This window comes from Triticum aestivum, chromosome 6D (genome assembly GCF_018294505.1).
Source record: "Triticum aestivum cultivar Chinese Spring chromosome 6D, IWGSC CS RefSeq v2.1, whole genome shotgun sequence".
Lineage (NCBI taxonomy): Eukaryota > Viridiplantae > Streptophyta > Magnoliopsida > Poales > Poaceae > Triticum > Triticum aestivum.
In genome coordinates, this window is record NC_057811.1 from 148,448,286 (window position 1) to 148,464,469 (window position 16,184).

Consider the following 16,184-nt stretch of genomic DNA (forward strand, 5'->3'; position numbering starts at 1 on the left):
GGCTTCGCCCACCTCCCGGCGTGCTCGCCGGTGATGTTCCGACTGGAGGAAGTGCGCTCAAACTCTAGGACTCCGCCGATAGGGCTCACCGTCACCTTCACCAACAGATTTGATGCGTGCTACCTCCTTGGCAAGGTGTTTTGGTGTGGATGCAAATTCATCGCATTCACAACCCACAACATCTTCACAAACTTCGACTACATCTTCCCCACCCGCGACGGTATGCACAACATCCCCTACTACATCGGCGAGGACGGCATGGAGAGGAGGAGCAGTGAAGAGGAGGCGCAGTGAAGATGGTGGTGAAGGCCCGGTCTCGTGAGCTTGTCATGCCCTAGGGTGTTAGGGCTTTTTATCTTTTATATATTTCTATCTTAATTATGTTGTTGGTTGTATCGTGAACTTGTTATCTCTGTCGTGTTATCCCATAAGAACTATGTTATGCTTGCAACCCTTATTTGATATGTCATTGGTTATTTTTTTTGCTTGCTATTTCTATCTTATTTGACGTGAGATATCGCTAGATGGATATGGTGCCGTACGCGAGCCCTTATGCTAAACCAATCAATGAAAGGGTATCACTCAATAAAAACCAGCAAGTTTTCGGGCTAGCCTTGTAAAAATGGTTGGAGGGTAGCCCATTTGTCTTGTTATATTCATGGTGTGTACTTGTGTAGGTCAATTTTAAATGGCCCATTTAGAGTAGGGTCATGTTTTTGCACGTGCGGATAATGGACTAGTTGAAGTGTCAAAAAGGAAACTAAAGCTAGAAAAATGAGCCATGCTGATGTTCAAAAGAAGAAGAAGAAAAGCCAATTTTTTTGAATTGTTGGTGGCCCTATTCCGTATATTGTATGAACAAAAACAAGCTAATTTTTGAATAGTTTGTGGCCTATGCTATGGTTTAGGGCACCCTCTGTTTTATGTAAGAAGTATGCTATGGTTGCTACCTATTTTCTATGTTATGGATGTATGCTTGCTACGTGAGATATCGGTAGATGGATATGGTGCCGTAGCCGAGCCCTAGACATGCTCTCTAGATGGATATGGTGGCTAATGGTGCAACCGGACTATTTTATGGGATTATTTTAGACATGGTTTCAGATGCATATCATGATCTACATAATTAAGTCTGACATGCTCTTAATAAAAAAACAAAAACAAAATTTCTTGTATACAATATTTGTATTTTTATTCCAACAAAAACATGTTTATAATGCCCGCATGTCAAAAAATCAAAGTGTTGTGCCGTAGGCTATATACAGAAGGAAAATTCCACGATATGTACAAATAAATTTGACATGGGCAAGTCCAACAATAAAAGGGGATTTACCATGGCAATAATCAAGGAAAAAACAGAGCCAGCGCATGCACTATTTTCTAGGCCTCTTTTATCTTTGTGGGCCTTCGGCACTCAACGAATGATACGGCCCAACGCAATTTGGGTCCTAGAACTATGTTTTTTTTCTGCGGTCTGTGTTGTCTGACGAAACTGAAGAAACTGAAAGTGTACAAAACTGAAGAAACTGACATGATCCACAAATTAAGCATCACAGAGCATAGAGCACATGATCCACAAATTAAGCAACACGGAGCATAGAGCACATGATCCACAAATTTAACCAAATCCTAGAGCACATCACACCACACTAATAACATCTCTAACGAGTGATGACTAGCAAGTAAGCAAATCCTAGAGAAACTACACAAAAATAAAAGGGATAAAATCCTAAAGCTACCAGATTCGCCTGCTTGTTCAATTGAATCATTTGCTTCAAGTTCTTGTTCATCTTCTTTAATTCCCCCTTCAGATCTGCATCCCCAACTGTCAGAGCAGCACTTTCAGAGACCAATTCATTGGTGCCGCCGGCAGATTGAGCTCCTGGGTTGGGGCCCCATTGAATTGAATCCGCTTAACGTAGTCATCCAGCCATTCAAAATGTGTGCATTTCTTCACGATCCGAAATGAAAACATGAACCCTAAATCCTAGATCGGCGCTGCATGCGCAAGGTTCCCGTTCATTTCATATTACTTCCGGGCTGGCCAAGCTATCGTCGGGTGGAACTTTCCTTCAGAAAAAATTAAAAGCAAATAGAAAAAGAAATTAGAGAAAAATCATGAGATCCAACCTGCCCCTCTGGCTTGCTCTCGCATTTCATGAACTCGCGCCCATAGTTGCCATTCTTGACCTCCTTCGAAGTCAACTGTATCAGTGGTGCGCTGCGTGGGCAGTCAGGACATCGCTCCATGGGAAGTGGACCATACTGTGTCCAAGAGGGGCGGGAGGCTGAAGTGGAGCTCGACATATCGCCCAAACTCACCGGAGAAGAAGAAGCAGAGGAGTGGCTCCTATTGTTGCCGGAGAAGAAGAAGCAGAGGAGTGGCTCCTATTGTTGCCGGAGAAGAAGCAGAGGAGTAGTGGGTCCTCTCGTCGCTGCAGAATAAGCACCAGAAGGAAGGGGAGGCACATCCAACAAGTCTTCCGGATCGCCCCACGATCCAACGATGCAGAGCCGTCTATGTGATCCAACGGCGCGAAGCCTGCACGCAGCCTGTCCTCGGAATTCCTTCTAGAAGACCACATCTGAGGGCAGTCGCTTGGCGCTAGGGTATGATCGGACGGTTGACGTCGGAGCTAGGGTTAGGCGAAACCCCGCGGGGTTTAGAGGGGTTTTGAGCTGGTCAACGGGGTTTCCAAGGCTTTGACTGAGCATAACTAATTTTAAAAAATATCGAAAAACATGAAACCTTCGTCGTTCATCATTTTATAAGACACACTAACGAGGAAAAATACTAAACTTGGTATACAAACATTTACCAAAAACCTAGCTAGCACGATCGAGGTCAAATGAGCACCATTAATTTAAAAAAATAATAAAAAATATATAAAACCTACGCACAATGTTGTCTTGTGTGACATTTTACCCACTAAAAATCATAAACTTTGTCTGTGCACATTTTCATGAAAAAACCTTCACACATATGAGCTATCACGTACAACGTTTCATAGAGACCAAGGACAGGAGGTAGGGTTCCCTTCGGTTTTTGAAAATTAAAAAAAATCACCAAAGCTTGATTTCGAAGTGAATAAGAAGGATCTGAACTTAGTTTTCTATTAAAGTATATTTGTTTCAAAAAATGTAAAAATAGAAAGATTAATTCAATAAATAGTGATTCTTTGAATCTACACTATATAGATTGAATAGGTGTTAATAAAAAATATACGGCTCATTAGGAGTAGGTCCAAAAAAACTTGATTACAAATGGGGCTGCTTACCCTAGCTTGGGAGCTCATTTGGAGCAGATTCTCATGACTACAAGTTTTACCATGCAAAAGAGATCGAATTGATCACCTAACGTTTATAATAGTTCAACAAACTTTGCAGCTCACGCCACGGGGGAATGGACTTCAAGTGTTGGTTCAAATTCAAAGTTTGCCTAAAATTCAAATTCTACCTCAAATTTCACATCAAATTACAAATAGAATTATTACACCTTAGAAGTTTTCACCCTTATTACAAATACTTAAAGTTCAAAGTTTATGACTTCCATTCAAGTTCAAATTCAAATCTTTGCCTTACTCCTTGTGTTCCGGGATGGGTTAACCGTCTTGCTTCTGGTTTCCCTGGCTGGGTTATTTTGTGCTTTTGAAAGCTTTCTCTTGTTGCTTCTGATCTTCACTTCTGGTGGTGGCGGTTTTGCTGAGCTTTGACTGACCAAGCAAGTGATGACCAGTTGACGGTCATCTATGGGTTCACTCATCCTTAAAGGAACTTCAGACAAAATAACTTCCTCCTCTCTTATAGCTTCAAAACCTTCATAAGCCATGGTTTCAAATTCTGCATCAGATGATGGTTCAACCGATGAAGTTTCTTCCTCTCTTGGTCTTTTCTGTCCTGTGCCTTAATTAACCTAGACCTGGGTCAAATTGAGCTTAGTCATCGATAAAAAAGAGAACAAATGCAAAAAAGGAAATGTTGCACACGTACCTCGCTGCTACTTCAGTTGCTTCATTCTCCTCTATACTTGCTGCATTTTCCTCTGCTGCTGCATTCTCCTCTGCATTTGCTGCTGCCCATTGTTCCTCTTCTCCAAATGATGCATCAACTGGATTGGTACAACGCCTAGCAATATGCCCTAGGATACCACATCTTTTGCACTTACGTTGTTTTTTTACGCGTCCCTCTTCACCAGCTCTTATCCTGTTTTTCCTTGGTCTTCCTGGTGGTCTAGTCAGTACAGGAGAACAGAGTTTGAACCCTGGGTTTACTATGTTCCATTGGTCTTTTCCCAAGAGTGCGGGCACATTTTCAGCATAAGCAGCCCTAAATTTGGCAACAGAGAAATATTCAGAGCAATACTGATCAACTTCACCATCTTCACCTCCAATAACAGTCATGAGATGTAGGGCATGTATGCACAGCTTCCCGCGGATCTGCCATTGCCTACAACTGCATTCATTAGTTGCAAGGTTCACTAGATATCTCCATTCCCTATTTTTACTGTCTGTGTATGTCACCTCAGCCTCGTATGTTGACGGTCGAATGCATTTCATCCTTAGTCCTCTTGCCTTGGCATGCAATGCCTTAATTAGAGATGGGAGCATAAGATGGCCAACATATTGTGTTTCTGCAATTCTTTTACGAAGAGCCATCTTTATCATGATCCTCTGCCTGATCTTATCAAATGCTTGCCACAACAAAAGCCCTTTCACTGACTTGAACTTTGCATTTAAACACTCAGCGAGGTTATTGGTCACATAGTCTACTTTGCAGATTTCATTGAATTTGACCACAACTTTCCATGATCTTCATCCATGTACTCCTTCACCAAAGGATTGTGAGCATACAACACTCTCAAATGGTGCTCATGCTTCCTCAAGCTGCATGTGTATGATGCTGGCCATAGGTTCTCATCATAAACTTTGCCTCTGAATTTCTTTTTAAAGTTTTGCGCTAGGTGTCGCATACATTCCCTATATTCCAGTCCAGGGAATACAATTTCTACTACAGTTTCTAAACCCTTGCAAGCATCTGTGTGTATAACTAAACCTGAGGGTGTACCTATAATGTTGCGCAACTGCTGCAGAAACAAGACCCAACTCTCCTCGGACTCTACCTCCAACACACCAAATGCAACTGGGAATAGCCAGTTGTGTCCATCAACTGCAAAAGCTGCTGCTAGCTGGCCTCTCCATCTTCCATTCAAAGCAGTTGCATCAATAGCCAAATAGGGCCTACAACCATTCGGAAACCCCTGCCAGCAAGCCTTCAAACAAACAAAAGCCCTCCTGAAGCACTCCTTCTCCATTGCCTTCCCTTTTAATTTGTACTTAACTGTATGCTTGTCAATCTCTACAACACTCCCTGGACTAGCCGTCTCCACTTCAGCTTTGAAGGTGTAAAGCAACTGAAAACTCTCATTCCATGGACCATTAATCCTATCAAGAGCCCTTTCCTTAGCATAGAAAATCCTCATGTAAGGTATACTAATCTTGTACTTCTCAAATAGCTTCCCATGGAGTGTTGTTGGACCAATTGTTGGTGTTTCCCTCACCCAATCCAAGATTGCATCTGCCACCCACCTAGTCTTTGCAAGCTTAGATTTGTCCTTTCCCCCTCCCCCTCCAGGTGGGCAAGTGTGCCCGTGTGGGTTGCTTTTTATCTGAAACAAAATGAAAAATGATGTCAAATACAATTAAGAAATAGTACACATGATCTGAATATAGAATGGATAAATAATCTGATAAAAAGATTCTATTGTAATACCTGAATCAATTTGCTCTTTAGCATAGTGGATGCATGCAACCTCCACCTACACCTATCATAAGGGCAATGAACAGTGAATCTTCTTGGCTCACTCCTATCAACCTCATAGGAGTTTTCAGTGAGAATGCAATATGTAGTCACTGCATTAGGACAGTCCACCATCAATTCAAATATGGTTCCTAGAGTAAGCTCAGGATTCTCTCTGTTCCACTCAATTGTTGGCATGTCCTCACCATCATATTCTTGTAAAACTAAGGAGTTGATGTTCTCCTCCCTCTCTTCATCGTCAGTGTCATCAAATCTAGCACGCCTGCTAGGCTCCTCTGCATATTCATCTTCCACTGCCTGTTGACTAACTCTATCTACTAGTTCAGGGAATAGAATCTCATCCTCATCATCATGTCGAGGCACTTCCTCGTTAGGCTCTGCATCTACTTCTACATCAGGTGCAGAAGGGAGAGGAGAAGTGGCAGAATTAGCGGTAGCCGACATGTTGTGGCTTTCAGAACCACTAGGTTTACTTGGTCTCGACCTACAAGGAGTGCGAGGACGCTCGCTATTAGCAGAGACAGATGATGTTTGAACATCCTTCCCCTTCGGGATACATTGTTTGCGTGCTTGAAGCAGACCAATATGGATTTTACCGAAACGGCTGTCAGCATTCAAACTAAATAGCAATCCCAGATGCTCATCACAAGTTAATGGGACAAATCTCTGCTCGGTACTATCGAAATATCTCAGTTCAACAGCATCGGCAGGGCTCCACGGATACTCACAACAGAGTGCCTCACGGAAATCTGTGAACGAAACGCTGGTTTCTACCACTTTAGGATAGAAAAACCCAGAGATCAGACACGGTTTAGTTCCACGCAGCTCGCTAGTTTCCATTCTAACCGCCAGTCGAAAAGCAAGTGCAGGATCAACCCTATTCGATTGAGATAAGATAAAGGGCGCAGTTAGGCCGAATTTTTTCAGATAAATTGCACGGATTCACGCTAACGGTGGTCAAATACAGCCTAATTTACGGATCTCCTAATCAATTTGAGAGCAAAACGATGCTTACCCAGGTGGAATCCATGAATTATCCGCCTCTGATTCGACCCAATCATCTCCACGGTCGATGGGCCGGACGGGGTGCTCCCCCGACATCGCTTCCTAATCCTAGATGGGGAGAGAGGGTAGATGCGCCGGAGGCGGCACGACAGTGGCGAAGGCGGCACGACGGTGGCAGAGGTGGCATGACGGTGGCGGAGGGGGTGGCGCGGAAGCGAGTCGATCTGATTCAGGTTACAGTGAGGGGGAACCTACAGTGAGGGTCAGTTTCGCGGCCCCACTGGTTAGCACGTAATGGTCAAAATGTGGACTCGGCCCTACGCGGCCCCACTCGTTAGAGTTAACGGTCAAGCCATTGACCCGACGACAACATCCGCTGTGACCAGTTCTGAGGGTTTCAGCCAAGGGAGTGGGGAAAATTGAGCAAAAGTTAAGATCGTGGGGATGAATGAGTAGAACTAAGGAACCAGGGGCACGAAAATAAAAAACCCATTAAAAAGGGGTGAAAAAACAAATGTGGCGGTGGCCTAGCTAATCGGTCGCACTAGCCCAACTAGCTAGCCACCATGCTTCACTGATGTACTCGTTGGGAAAGGTGGTCTTTCGTGATTTGATGAATCATTTAGTTGCTTCGGCGCTATGACCGAGGAGGACCCAGAAAACGCGCGGTAGGGCGTCCCACGTCTTGGCAAGGAAGAATATATGCATGCACCACCCGGGAGGACCCCGAAACCGCGCGGCAGGGCGTGCCACGTCTCGGCACGAAGGAAAAATGTGCGTGCAAAATTATACTGTATCAGACGTACTACCTATGGTTCGACCTCGGGACCCAACCAGTCGGTCGAAAACACCCCACTAGCCACACAGCTTCATCATGCTAACATGGCACGGAGGATAGGTGTGGTTAGCTTCGTCTCGACCAGCCACAACGTCTCCTGTTCTAGGCGTTTCTTCTATTTTCCAAGCTATTTTTTAGTTATAATAACACCACGGCAAGCTAGCGCCGCTCTGCGTGTGTGCCCGTGCGTCTAAAGGTTAGACAATGGAGAGGAGAGAGAGATCGCAAACCTGGGACCCACTAGTAAGTGAGTCAATGGTCATGCACGTGTTGACGAGCCACTCCCTCTGCTCTACTCAACGTAATACTGTATAAAATCAAGTTATAGGACAAAGCCAACAACCGTTGTTGTTTCAGGCTATCGACTTATGCTTTGTAGTCTAGGTTGCCAGTTTGAATCTCGACTTTTAGATTTGTTGGTTTTAGGTCCAAATTTGATCAATGACAAGTGAGACCCCCGTGTGTTGTTCCGATATTTCAGTGTAGGATGGTTTGTTTGAACAAACATTTTGTGCGGTTAGACAAGTAACGACACGAGTTACACGTATTTTGCAAGTTTACGAACAAAAATGACAGCGGCATAGAATATCACATCCACCCCGCAGTTTAGATGCTATGGTGATACGAGTTTTTACATCGTTGGAACTGAGATCCAATGGCTTGGGAGTAGTCTTTGTAATTTTGCGCAATTTCCAAACTCTCCAAGGTTCTTTTTTTCAAATAAAACATTCAGGCCTCGTGTGTGCCGCTGCATCTTGGATCCAACGGGTCCCCGTTGCTCATATTAGGTGCTCCCCGTAGCTTAATTAGCCGATACGATGATACGAGCATCTAGGTCGTACGGTATGTGATCAGATGCCACATGCGTAGTACTTGTACTTTCTACGCAATTCCCAAACTCTCTCAGGCGTATATTGCAAAAACATTCAAACCTCCTACTGTGAGCCGTTAGATCTTCGTGAACTCGTATCACCATAGAATCTACGGTGCGGGGGAACCTCACATTCTCCCGTGCGAGAAAACATCAGGTGCTCTCGCAGCTTGGACGCTACGGTGATACGAGCTTCGAGGTTGTTTGATCTGAGATCCAATGGCATCTGAGCAGTCTTTGTGCTTGTAAGCAATGGCCGAACTCTTTGGTGGTTTTTCTGCAAAAAAACATTCAAACCACCGAGGAGTTGTTGGGTCACAAATCCAACGGCTCCGAAGAGCTTGTATCACCAAAGCATCTAAGGTGTGGTAGCACATGATATTCTTACATACAGGAGAATATGATGTCCTCCTTCATCTTAGATGCTACGGTGATACGAGCTTCGAGGTCGTTGGATATGGGATCCAAGGGCATCTGAGTAGTTTTTGTACAAATTGTGTGCAATTCTCAAACTCATCAAGGTTTCCTGTAAAAATATTAAGACATTCTGTCAGCTGCTATATCTTAGATCTACAAGCTCCATGGAACTCGTATCAGTATATAGCATCTAAGGTGTGGGGGCACATGATATTCTCCCGGGGAGGAGGGGGGTGCAGAACCAATCGGTGTTTGGGAGGGTGGGGACAAATATAATCTAAACAATCCTAAACACAACTTCACAATTTTATCTAAGGTCGAGGGGTTAACCCCCGACAATCTACATAGCTCCGCATAAACACAACATTTGCATGTACTGTAGCACTAGACTTAATATTCATGTTTCAGTTTCCTGCTCATTTTAAATATTGGATTGAGGACTATGCATGTCTTACATTTTACTCCCTTCGTTCCTAAATATTAGTCTTTTTAGAGATTTCAAATGGACTGCCACACACGGATGTATATAGACATATTTTAGAGTGTAGATTCAGTCATTTTGCTCCGTATGTAGTCACTTGTTGAAATCTCTAAAAGACTAATATTTAGGAACAGAAGGAGTATTTTTGAATTCGTGTCATACATGCATGGTTTGGAAAAATAGATGCACTATACTTATTGGATTGTTGTTGTGTTCGTGTGTGTGTGTGTGGTCATATGCTTGATACATACAAAGTTTTCTCACCACCACTTTTAAATTTGAATTTGCAATGAAAAACTTACTAGGGATACCATGAAATGTGAAATCCACGTTGAGATCACTATATCACAAACTCACTCTAATTAAAGAACACGTCATAAATCAATTACCACGTTGAGATTACTATTTGCAAGGAAAATACGGGCATTGTAATACACATAGATTCATTCGGCAATTTAAAAGATTCATTTCGTATACTCGAATGGTAGGACCCAATGGCGTACCAGCCAGACCTTTGCTCGTGTTGATCCTGAAAAAAAACCCGGGCTTGTGTCCTTCTGGTGGTGTGCGTGGTACGCACATTAGCCAACCCCAACCAGTCGAGCTTCCGCGTTTCGAGTCGAAATATCTGGCGGACAGAATTCCACCCCTAGGAAATTCCCCTCATGTCCCCGGTCCATAGTGACTACCGATGAACAATGGAGGGATGCTTTAGTAACTAGACAACATTACCTACCGTGCGGAGCACGGTTCAATTCCCTCGGTCACCGCTACCCAAGGTCACCTGTCAACTGCATTTCCTAGTACTAATAGGAGTACTACACCAGGATGAGCACATAATTGAGCGGTTTTGTTCGTGCCTAGTACTTGACTTAATATATCGGGCAATGCACTGGTACGGAGGGATTATCCTTTTACTCTGCATATATAACTTGTCTGAAGTCTAACTAAGCAAAATGTTTGACCAAATCCTTTCTTAAGAAGCACAACGGGAAAGATGCATCGCTTGAAAATTTATTGCATGATGCAGGTTATGATATTGTTTCGAATCCTGGATTTTAAATTTTAGAAAATCCAGAAGTGACCAGAAATCATGAAACTGAGCATGGTCACGTGATATGGCACAAATTCCTACGTAATTTTTTCTTCAATTTGAGACAGGCTGCTTATGTGAAGTTGCACAAATGAAGAGCCAAGGTATTTTGGAAAAAAGACCTATCACGTTAAGGCGAAATTTTTCACTATTGAAACCATGGGCGTTTACGTGCCGCCACGAGTCCCGCTTCTCATCGGCAGATGCCGTCCGAGCAAGCATGTGAGTCGCCGGGAGGCGTGCGAGCAGACCGCGGCGCCGGCTGACAGGAGGCATGCGAGCAGACCACTGCTCAGGCTCACCGGGAGGCGAGCCCTTTGACCAGGCTCCGCCGCCCACCTTCGTCTCAACTGCTCCCACTTTTAATGTCGCCGGCGCCGCAGTTTAAAATCAACCCCGCACTACCCGGTATCGCTACAATCTTCTCTCTTCCTCTCCGATTCTCCTATCGTCTACCTCCAACCAGCCTGACCTAACCGTACGCCATGCCGCATCATGATGGTCGGCCCTTAGTCTTCCAGTTTCCTGAGGAAGACACCCAGCCAGAGTCTCAAGAACATAAGGCGCTTTGGGACGAGCTTGAACTGGCCTTGCGGGAAGACTCCGCCCCTGTCCGCACTCCCGTTCTGGCTCCCGTCGCCCCGACTGCGCCAGCGCCCATCCCCGTGGCATTGATGGGCTGGGAGCCGCACATTGTCGCCGAGCCTGATGCCACGGGGTTCCACGAGGTCCCCGCCGACTTTCACGCGCCCGTGCACCTGCCAGCGCATGCTCCTACGCGTGCACTGACGTGTGCGCCCGTGCCGGTGCCCGTGCACACAAATGTCTCCGCCGCGCCGTTGCCAGCACCTGTCCCCGCGCAGGTGCCAGTGCCCCCCTCAGCGGCGTGGATGGCCGCGGTCGACCGCTTCCTTGCACCAACGCCAGTCGCCTCCTCCCGCTAGTTGACTCGCTCCTGGAGACTGAAGTCTAGAACATCGTGGCCTTCCTTGAAGCTAGGGCCAACGTCTAGGAGTACGCCAACAATGGCACAAGACGTCGCCGTCGGTCAGTGGCCCGACGACACACAGAGCACGGCAGAGGAGCCGCTTCCCACAGCAAGACGCCCCCGCCGCCGCCGCGTAATCTAAATTTTCCATGAAAGACATTCGGATTGCCATGCTTAAAATCCAAACGTTTATCATTTCCGTTTATTTTAGATCGATCGTTGTATGAATGTAACGTCGGAGTCAGACTGAATGAAATCTATGGTTTGATCGATTGAATGTTCTGCTAGAGCCGTATCAAATTAAATATAAAACGTCATCAGGCCACATGTATTCCTTCTGATCCAACGACCTAGACTGCTTCAATGTCGAGCGCTTAACACGTTTAGCGCGCAGTTAATTTCATGCCAAAAAATAGTGCTAATCACATAATAACACGCAAATAATATCCTACTTAATATCCGCATGCACTTAATATACTTCCAAATTAACGTGCATTGCACGTACACATTGACTAGTACTACTAGTACGTGAAACTGGTGCCGTAACTTGTGAACGCGTCCAGATATGGTCAACGGCAACATCGCCCGCGAGTTCTTTGTGTTTTCCCATGCGTCTAAACGCAGAAGGGGAAGAGAGAGAGAGAGCACACATGGAACCCACTAGTAAGTGAAGGAGAATAGTACTACGTGCTAACGAGCCGGTCCCACTAATGTACTAAAAATAATATTACATGTTATCCATTAAATAGGCTGTGGTAATATAAAAACTTTATATGAACAAAGGGGGGTACAACAAACATTGCTGTTCTACATATGTTGCCTATTGACGTGCGGCTTGAAGGGCCTGGTCGCATGTTCGATCCCCGTCCTTTATTTTTTAATTTGTATATGGGTCCAAATTTGTTTCATGACAGGTGGGCCCCTTGGTGTGTAGTTTGTAGCACTTTAATTTGTGGGTCGAAATTTGTTCCATTCCAGGTGGACTATCGGTGTGTAGTTTTGTAGCTTATTTGTAATAATTAAAGAGAACAACAGAGTTTTTTGCAATAATACCATGGTGCGACGTTGAAGGCGAGAAAGGACGTGCGAGAGAGCGATGACCGAGCCAGAGGGAAATCAATTGGGGGAGGTGCGGGGGTTGCAACGGTGTTCAGAGTAGTTGTGGGCCAAATGCTACGAAAATATAATCTAAACCCACCGGAATAAATGCCTACACAAATTAATCCAAGGTTGGAGTCCCCCTTGCAATGTAAATACCTCCGGCTTTGCGAGGATGGAGAGGTAGCTTCAATGTGTGGTAGATACGTTGTGAGAAAGCGAGGTCAATCGAGAGACATATAGATAGAGAGACAAAGTGAGTGTGGTCCGACATTCATTGAAAAGATATATATGCTCTGGAGAGATATTGTCGGATTGAGCTTTTGAGAAGGGTGAGCGCTGTAAGATAGAGCTTGAGAGATGATCCAGCCACAGACATGTAGATATATTTTGTGTGTTGGAGGAAGCAAGGTCAATCGATTACATATATAAAGGGAGAGAGATTGAGCGAGTGTGGGTCGTCGTGCGATCGAAAGAGTGAGACAGGTTGGAGAGAATGACCTAGATAGACAATGTGCATGAGAGAGTATACAATATGAATATGTCGATTTGGGCTCAAACATGGAGATATATTGTTTGTGTCCGAGAAAGAGCGAGGTCAATCGAGACATACAAAGAGAGAGAGAGAGAGAGAGAGAGGGAGAGAGCGAGCGAGAGAGAGAGAGAGAGAGCGAGCGTAGCCCGCCATGAGGTCGAAGAGTGGGGGCGGCTTGGATGGACTGACCTAGATAGACAATCTGCATGAGAGAGTATAGAGTGTGTCGATCGAGGCCTGAACAGGGAGATATATCATTTGTGTGTGAAAGAAAACAAGGTTAATCGAGACTCAGATAAAGAGAGCGAGATTGAGCGAGTGTGGCCCGCCGTGCGGAAGAAAGAGTGAGACAGTCTCGAGGTAGTGACCTAGGTAGACAACGTGCGTGCGGGCGCACGAGAGGTTGGGGGGCTAGATAGGCAATGCATGTATCTAGCGAGAGAGGGTGGGAGGGAGAGAGAGGGAGAGCTCGGCATGGGGTGTAATGGCGGGTGTGTGAGGTAAATACATTTGGTAACAGAGTGGAAAAAAGGGGGTTGTGTAGTTGAGAGAGTTAGAGATCGAAACATGGAGAGAAAGAATGAACATGTGTGGAAACCGGGGCGGTGGTTAGGAGAGGAAGATTGACCGATACAGGAAGTATGTAGCGTGTGTGCCGACGGGAGGTGGGGGTGGGGCTAAAAACAACATTTGAATGTAGATAGTATGAGATTTAATATCGATGTTTCAATTCCGTGTACATTGTAAGATTTGAACTAAGGACCATGCATATGGGTAATTATTTCGAATTCGTGCCATACTAGGTTTGGAAAAGTTGACATTGACTCGATTGTTGTGCTATTTTGTAGGTCATATGTTTGAATCCATCCAAAGTTTTCTCACTACCATGGTGTTCATCATATACATATGAATTTGTATTAAAAAAGTAGCATGGATACCGTGAAATACGAAATCCACATTAGAATTGGAGATTGCTATGTGACACACACTCTAATTCAAATAACTAATTATGTGACACACACTCTAATCCACGTTAGCGTGGATACCGTTTCGGATTTTTTTTCAAATAACTCCTCACTAATTAATTTATAGTATCTCGTTTCGAATGACTAATTATTTGCAAGGAAAACACGGGCATGGTAATACATACAGATTCGTTTGCATTCTCAAATGTAGGCGCACCAGGCAGACCAGGGTCGTGTCCTGGTGGTCGCGTGTGTCGTACGGACGCTTAGCACCCAGCCACACACCCCCTCCCTCCCTCCCCCCTCCCCCCAAAAAGAACGACGACAAAATAAGTCCGCGCTTCCACGTTTCGGATTGAAATATCTGGCGGCCCCAATTCCAGCCCTGCAAAATCTCCCTTCTCCACTGTCCCCTTCCGCGCCCAGATTGCTCAAATCCCTAATTCGCCGCCAACCCAAGCAAAGTTCGAATCGCCCCTCGTCTCGTCTCTTTGCCCACCCCTGTGCCGGACGACGACGACGAAGACGATGGTCGCGCTTCACCACCGCACCGGAGCTACCTCATCTAAGCCCTCGTCCACCACACCGGGTGGTCCACTGACAATGTCGGCCGCCGCAACCGACGTGCCTCACAGACACCGACTTCCACCGCATCAAGTGCGCTTCACCGACGCCGTCTCCCACCTCATCGGGGCTACTTCACCGAGCACATCGTCACACCTCCGCCCCCCGAGGCCGTTGGGGCTTCACCAACGGTCTCATCCACCGCATTGTAGCGCTCCGCTGCCACTCAAGGTCTGCATCCGTGCGTGGCCAGCCAACGCCAGCGCATCACCCTCAACGGCTCTGAAGTGACCCGCACTCTAGCTAGGCGAGCATGCCCAAACGCCGGCCTGAACTAGGTATCCATACATCACTCCCTTGTGCACTGTTCCGATGATGTTTGGCTATCCTTTCACTGCTCTCTTAGCTTACACGCCTATGCAACTCTGAATTTAACTCTTGTTTCTTCTAGAGATATCATCTGAAACAAGCAAAACCATATTTTAGCGAAGCATGACGACGCTACGGGATCCGGTACACATCCTGCACACCCATATAACCTTGTAAGTATCTGTCCTCCGGTACAACAGCAAGGTCGATTCCTCTTATTTGATCAACCATTCGCCGTGTAAAAAATGCAGAGGGGGATGCAAGGAGCACAAGGAGTGCACATCCAAGCAAGTGGTAACATGGACTTGTACATGGAACATCCCAAGCGCAAGCAGAGCTACAGTGAGCCTGTACAACGAGCTAGCGTAAGTCCCTGCATTTCATTTAATTTGTACTGGCCTGCGTGTATGATTTGTGTGCAGTGGCAGATCCACGAATTCAAGTTACCAGGGGCGAACATTTAACTTAAAAAATACGAAGGCACTTGCACCCCAGAAATCAACATAACTTGAGAAATGTGAAGCTACATGCACTTTGAAAACCAGCTAATGATACAAAGTAGTTCAGATTATAAAACACTAAATGATGCAAGCACCAAAAAACACAAAATGCAACATGGTGTACAAGGACTACTAACATGGTCTGTACCTGCTTGAATTATTCGTTCTCTAGCTGAAAATATCGAAGTGTAATTGCACCTATAACCAGTGCGCAAACTGCATATCAATATATATATCCTGCACAAGTATGCCAATAGTTTCAAACAACAGATTAGAAAAGTATTTATGCTACGTTGTCATGATACGGGGACTTTCTGGTAGATGGCCTCGACGTTTCCTGAAGCCATGAAAATGTACTATAATTTGCTTGTCATCAATGCCTGCAAATCTCTATGTCTCTCTCAACATAGCAGATCATCATTAGACACTAAATCCTTCAATGGGAGCTTGCAAAATGCTTGCATTAGATCCCTCATTAGACACTATATGTTCATCACCAGGAGCATGTAAAATGTTTGCATCAAATCCTTCATTAGCAGTCTGTTCATTAGACACTTCAGGCTCAAGAACAACATGAGCTTGTATGTTTGCACCGAAAACTTGATTAGATACATCAGATTCAGTCAGTTCAGTATTGATTGGG